The following is a 7,310-nucleotide window of genomic DNA, read 5'->3' as shown; positions in this document are numbered from 1 at the left end:
TACCAATAGTAAACAGAAAAAATCACAAGGAAAGTTGGCTTGAGATACATTGTTTGGTTTGTCTATTATTTATTTGAGTTACAGTGAAGAGTTACTTTACTGTCTTACAACTTGATGTGTTTATAAGTCAGTGTATAAGATAAGGAGGAATTGGAGGGAATCACCTGGGAAGCAAATCTGGGGTGATTTTCCCTCCAGAAATCAAAACACGGCTGTTTTACTACGGCTTCCACTCCAAAACTGCATCTTTGTGACACCATGTTTACATCTAGAAACAGTAACAGAAAAAAAAGAGACAAAAGATCAGCATCATTTACAGAGCTGATGATACCGCATACCAGAAGGAATGAAAGCCCAAGTTTGGCTTTTCTCCTTCTCAAACGTCTTTGCTTTTATACAGTTTTGTCTATTTCTACCATCTAAAATAATTCTTTTTCAGTACTTATTGGTTGCCACTTCTGTTCAATAGTATGATATCAAGCTCTAGTCTGGCTTTATAATCTCATCACAGGACGTTTCTTTGCATTCTGAGTACATCTAATTTCTGTTTGTAGAATTTTGTTCTCTGATCTTAACATAGTATCAATAGCTTTAAGTGTATTATTTAATTGCATGCCTAAGTAAAAATCCTTCAAGCATTTTCTCATAGTTCCTCTGATACATTTAGCACTGCTAATACAAAGTTGCGCAGAAGTTTGGGGTTTGGTTTTTGGTTGGTTTTGGTTTTTTTTTTTAATTAACAAAAGGCAACTTTGAGAAACAGTGGCCAAGATAAAGATGATTAACCTCAGAATCAATTTCAGAGAGAGCACACCATGAAGCTGAAACAATTCATCCAGAAAAGGCTAATTTCATCAATATTTCTGCTTGCAACTTCCAATAGTCCAAGCACTTCCTCTAACAGTATTTTAGAAAATTCTTAGAAACTCCATTAAAAGATGTGGATGGCAATAAGCAGTGTATTGTGCGACCTCACAGGGTTGCCTGAAAATGGACACAAGTTATTACTGAGACCAGAGCTGGATGCCCGGTGTTCAGAGGTGTTATCGACCAGCCTTTCTTATGGGCTGCAGCTGGAGCTGCCTCTGGCAGCCAGGCACAGCTGGCAATACTCCTTGGCACGCCTGAGCTATAGCCTGCGCTCAAGCTCTCCGTTAGACTGTAGCTGCGCGGTGGCCATTGCTTATGATGCCATTTTTAAAACTCTTCTCATAGAAACTGTATGAATCAATGCTTTTTTCCTTTTTTAAAAGAGCACTCGAATCTCACAACATTCAAATAATTACATTTTAACTGTTCCGGAAAAAGTAAATGAATAGGAATTAGAATCTTTAGAACCATTTATCTGCTTCAGAACTTCACCCTCTTGCTTATGTCTGCAGAGCAACAGGCAGGGCTGCATCTTACTATGCCATTACTTCTTCTGCTAAGCCAAAACAGTGCTGTCATGAAACTGATTATGGCAGTTGCACCACGTCACCTGCAGCTATGCCTTTTCCCCTCTGCTTTCCATTAATCTGCACTTCTATGATTATCACAGGATGTAGTCTTGGCAAAGACTAACTCATCTAATTTACAATAATACTCCAAGACAATCATAGTATCTTGAAATTAAGAACCATCAGACACACTAGTTCTTGGACATCCCCCCCCAAAAAAAACCACCACTATCTGCTTCTGATATTTGTCAACTTGTTTTGATTCATAAACGAATCAAATTAAAATCTGATTCTGTTTCCATTCTTGAACAAGCTATTATGAATTACTTCTACTCAGGCAGCAATCAAACATCTCTTTCTGATCTGGGAGCCTATTGAGCTGCTTATCCTCAAACACAAACAATTATCAACAGAAGTTGCTGTGTATACCTGCCACTCACTCAGGTCCTCAGGTGCACATGCAGAGCCTGCCTTGACACATCCATTTCTGAAAATCTCACGCGCTAAACAAGATCCAAACTCTAATGTAGCTGCGGATCAAAACAAGTAAGCCCAAATTCCACTAAGCCCTTACGCTGAGAATTTTTAAGTAGCTGGAGGGCTCCGTAAAGTGAAAATCAGTCAGCGGGAAGCTGTACCGCAGCTGGAGAACAGTGCCCACGCAGAGAAAGTCCTGGTCACCAGCACAAAAAAGCAGAATGTTCTTGGTGGCACTTTTGGTGGATGGCTGTCACAGGAAAGATTAGCAAAGAATGAGAAGAGATAGAAGCTAGCGTACAATACATGGAAGCAGCAAATAAATATGCTGATACCTACATATACCAGGAAAGATTCTACTTGATTCACACAAAAAGCAAAGAGGCTCTTGCTGGCTGCAGCTCCAACGTCACATGCAAGGAAAGCAGAGAGCAGGCTGCAGCTTTTTGTTTAGGAAATTTTCAGTTTCCTTGTCTCATCTCTGCTATAAACCTAAATAGACCTTAAGTCTATTTTGCCCTCTTCTGTACCTGTAGCAAAAACAATGGCAAAAAAATCACAGAACAAATGACAAGCTTTTGGCTAACAGGATTAATTACAATCCTTCTTAGATGTCAAAAGTGAAAGAAAGGAGACATCTCTTTGCTCTTACAAAGCATTGCAATCTGTTATAAGTCTACTAAGGACTAAATTTAAGACACTATAAAGTCAAGATGCATTATTTTAGGTCGGCCTTGAATACTTTTTTTTTCTCCCACACAAATTAAACATACATTTCCAGAATAAAGATAATCAGTTCCAGTCAAGCTCGAAGGCTGTCTACTCTCAACTGCAAAATAAAACAAGAGTTTGGATCTTATTAGTGAAATATATAGCTAGCCTTATATCTGACAACAAATAGTTTAACTAATTATCTGTAATGTTACTTTTGAAGGAAGAAATGATTTATGGAAGTGTGCCACAGCTCCACATACCACTGCACTGGCAAAATACAATACTGCAGGACTGGTTACACAAGATATGCCTAACATTACTGGTAGTCTTTTCATAATTTTTATACTTAATTCATCTCCAACCAGAAGTTTAATCTCAGGTAAGCTGTAGGGAGGGAGGTCAGAACTGCACCAGGCTGGTAAGTCAGAACCACAGCCCCACCACAATAATTTCCTATGCCTATTCAATCTTTTCAATCAAAACGGCATTTTTGTCTTACCACAATACTCTGAATTTAGTTTCAGGAAGTCAGTGCTATGTGCAGCACGTAGCACTGTTGCACATTCAGAAGGCTGTAAGGAAGTAGGGCAGGAGTTACTCGCTTTGTTCCAAGGACCAGGTCAGTGCTGTACTTGCACTGAGTCAGGCACTGAGCAAAACAAACCTCCTGTTCTCACTGCCACAGTAAGCCTGGGAGAGAATCAGGCCTAGTAATAGGAGTTAGTCCTTCATATAGCTTACCAAAACATCGTCTCTTTTTAGAAGAAGTTAATTCTATTGACCTGTGATAAAAAGCAACTGGCTGTACCAAAATGGCCTGCATAAAGGATAAGATAAAGAAAGGAAAATAAATGAGCACTGGATGGGAAGTCTAAGAGATTACCAAAAGTGCCAGGATCAAGGAAAGACTAAAAACCTGAAAGTCACCCCTATTTAAAATCTAAGCTAAAAGCTGGTACATACTGAACAATTTGCAAGCTTGCCTCTAGAATGGCTGGGGAATACACAACCCGTGCTAAATTCAAGGCAAATTCAGGACACAGCATCACTTGGGATTAGGCCCTTTGTTATTCTGATATGCTCTGCATTTCAGAATCAACCAGGGGGGATAAGGAAGACCATCTTCCATTGGGCAAAGATAGCAAGTGAATTTTCTTCTTCACCAAGGGACTGCAGTTTTCTCGAAAGAATGTTTTCAATTATTCAAAAACTGGCATAGCACACAGCACCAAGCTCCTAGACCCGGCAGCTTTCTGAACTCAGCAAGCTCCTTCAGCTCCTGGCAGCACAGTGTGAGCAAAGCGTAGACCCAAGGTTACTAATTTCATAACTTCTGGATTTGTCAGACAGTGTTCTCCCCAAAGTGGCTGTTGCATGTAGGACACAATTGTATAGCACAATTTGTACAGTAGAAGAAATTCCTAAGTGTCACTTCACAGACCAAAAAAAACTTATGTGGCCAGCACTGAAAAGAATTGTGTGCCTTGTTGTATGTGCAAGAGGAGGCAGAAACACTGCTGAACAATTTACTCTGGTAGCAGGACCAGAAGGGACCAGGGAACGGTTTCAGGGTCATTAGGTTCCTCAAGCTGTGAGGAGCAGCAAGGAGAAGGGAACCTGGGAGCATGGACATTTATTATTCACCAAACATAAGCACTACCTGCCCCCCACAGAATAAGCTGTCTACCAATTAATTTTCGTAATTTTTTTTTTTTTTTTTTTAATCACAGCTGTCTGACTACAGCATTTCTCAAATTCTTGCTTGTATTCATGATACGAGTCTGGGACTTCACAATGCAGGGTGTTAAAAAACAAACAAACAAAAAGGTCATACCTTCAGTGTGGAAGAGGTTGATATTACCATTTAAAGCTAAAATTTAGTCAGTGTAAGACTACGACCACAACACCCAGTGTTTTTAATGCCAAGTTCTATACTTGTGTCAACTGTCAGAGAGGCAAGGGGGGCTGGAGCTTGATGTGCCAACTGTCAAATGAAATAGTTTATTTTTAAAATAAATTTCACACATGGATGACTAGCAAGAAATACACGTTCGTACGTTAACTATAAGCTATTGAACAATCCTCTCTATTCCTTTCTTAAGTAATTTGAGTCAAAACTAATGTTGTCTTATGAAAGACAAGACCTACTAGGTCTTTCTGCAAGATAGTTTTTTGGTTGTAAGCTAGGGCATCAGTTCTGAAACACTCCTTCCTATTATGGGTGGATTTTACAGTTACAACTGCAATTAAAAAAACAAAAACTCCACGCTTTTCCCCATAAAATTTGTGACTACATGGCATTCTCCTAGCAGACTTAAATAGGTCTTTGCGTTCCACAAAAGTTTTTCTCAAAGCTAAAAATTCTGATGGTGGTAGGTCAAGGCAAGGTTTCCATGATGAAATTTTCAATGAACTTTGCCTAATGATAACAGTTTAATTATGAATCATATAATATCTGTGGTCTAATTAGAAACAGTTTCACCACTTCTTTTTGAAAAAACAGTACACATTTATCTTGGACTACTTTCTTAATGTGTAGAAATTAATCTTTTGGTTTTAACAACCAAGTCAAATATTACACCAAATTAAAATTCTGGAAAAAAATGAAGGAGGAGTTATCTGTTTAGCAATTCTAACTTTATAATGAACACTGAAAATGCAGTCAATATGTCCGTTGCTTAACAATTGCGAATTTTACAGATGAGTCTGAAAGCTAGCAGGCTCTTCAGCAAAATTTAATTCTCTCTGAAAAGATATTGATTTATAAAAGACCTTTAACAAACTATTGCGGCCTTAACAGAAGCTTAGTTTACAGTTTAATACGTGTAACAATAAAATACTTAAAATAGGAGTTACAATATAGGTAATGGAACGTAACTTGGAATTAGAAAGTGACTTTAACCCCTTATGACAACATCTTAAAAAGTATTTGGATACAGAACTTCCAAGCTTACTTTAAGAGGTCAATGCATTAACCCTCAGAGAAGTCATCCGCTGTTGACAAACCTTGTACTATTCACTCTTAAGACTCACTGCAGTTTCAGTTACATTTTCAGTATGAAAAACACACCTTCTTGTCTTTTCAATAAACTGTTCCGTTCAAAGTTTTTGACAGCCAAGATACATGTGAAGTGAAAAGAAAAGTCAGTCAGCATTGTTCAACATCATTTTAATCTCCAGCGAGGGAAAAGAATATAAACACGTTAACACAAACAGAAAGTGTTTTGGGAAAGACCATATGCTACTATGACAGGGTTTTAGTTTATAGAAATGTTATTTATAATTTTATAAAAATTATATGAAAGAATAACAACATCTTTCAGTAACATCAAACAGTATAGAAAAAATAAATCTCAACATTAGTTGTACTCTGATGGTCCTTCTAGTAAGAAATTTAAAAGTGCTTTTTAATAACAGTGTTGCAACTCAGGATTAGTGCAATATGTCAAATCTGTTTTAAAGCAGATATTTATAGCAATTGTGCAATTCTTACAATTAACAAACCCCATCAATCTAAAAATTAACAATAAGTGAGGTAAGTATATTCTAATTAGAATTAAACATTCCTTAAATAGCCTACACACCAATTCTATTACAAGGAAAATATTGGTGTTCCTTCATAGAAAGGCTCAAACCTAAACACGACATGAAACTTGTACTACAAATCAGTGAACGCTTGGAAGTTAAAAAAGCTCTTGCAAAATATACAGTTTAGTATGTTTACAATCCAATGCTACAAACAGTACCTAATGCAAAATATACCCACTTAAATAAAACCGAACTTTACACTTAGTGTACCGAATTTGCTTTTGAATACACTATTTTGTTCCCAAATCCTCCTAGAAGCTCCTACATAAAGTTCACACATTAACTTAATGTAGAAATTTCACTGTATTTTTACCTGTAATATGAACAATTTGGTTATCTACTATGACTGCAACTATGAGTACCATTACTCTTTGAGCAAGTGAAAAACACAGCACTAGTTGGGAAAAAAAATAATCAAAATTTACTCTTCACTGTTTTATACATGACATGCTGACAATAATAAAAGATAACCTATATTTCTACATAATATTTTCTGCAAGAATTCTCAGAACTCTAAAATTAGTTTTCATTTTATTGTAGTTTCTTTACTCTGATTTACGATGCATAGTAACTATTGCCTTTTTTATGCAGGCCTCATTTTAAGAGAGGCAAAAACTAGACTGTTAATGCTGAGCCCTTATGGCTCATTTGCATATGGAGCCAAAGGCATTTCATATTTTATTTCTCAAGGTGTTTATAGATAGGATTTAAGTCACTATCAACCACAGGAATAAAATATAAATTAATGAACTTTTGTTCTAATAGGCTATGGCTCAAAAGCCTACCAACTGAACTGTTTTTTTATAGTATTGCACTTAACTTTAGTATTAAACCGACAGTTGAAGCCTGCGCAGAACTCGTTTTATAACAATATTTCAATTAAAAAAGCAATAAATAAAATGCAATCTCTAAAAAAAAAAAAATGCCAGTAGGTTTAGTCCATATTTCTCCCACCACAGTCCGAACTGCATCGTCTGAAATAGGTCTGGGACAGTCTTTGGATACCAACTGCATAGTGCTTTCAACATAATAGACTACCCATAACAATAAGAGAAGCAATTAAAGCTTTCTACAGCAATATTATAAACTGAA

Source organism: Fulmarus glacialis, unplaced genomic scaffold, assembly GCF_000690835.1.
Source record: "Fulmarus glacialis isolate BGI_N327 unplaced genomic scaffold, ASM69083v1 scaffold34887, whole genome shotgun sequence".
NCBI classification, from domain to species: domain Eukaryota; kingdom Metazoa; phylum Chordata; class Aves; order Procellariiformes; family Procellariidae; genus Fulmarus; species Fulmarus glacialis.
This window is presented reverse-complemented; position numbering follows the sequence as displayed.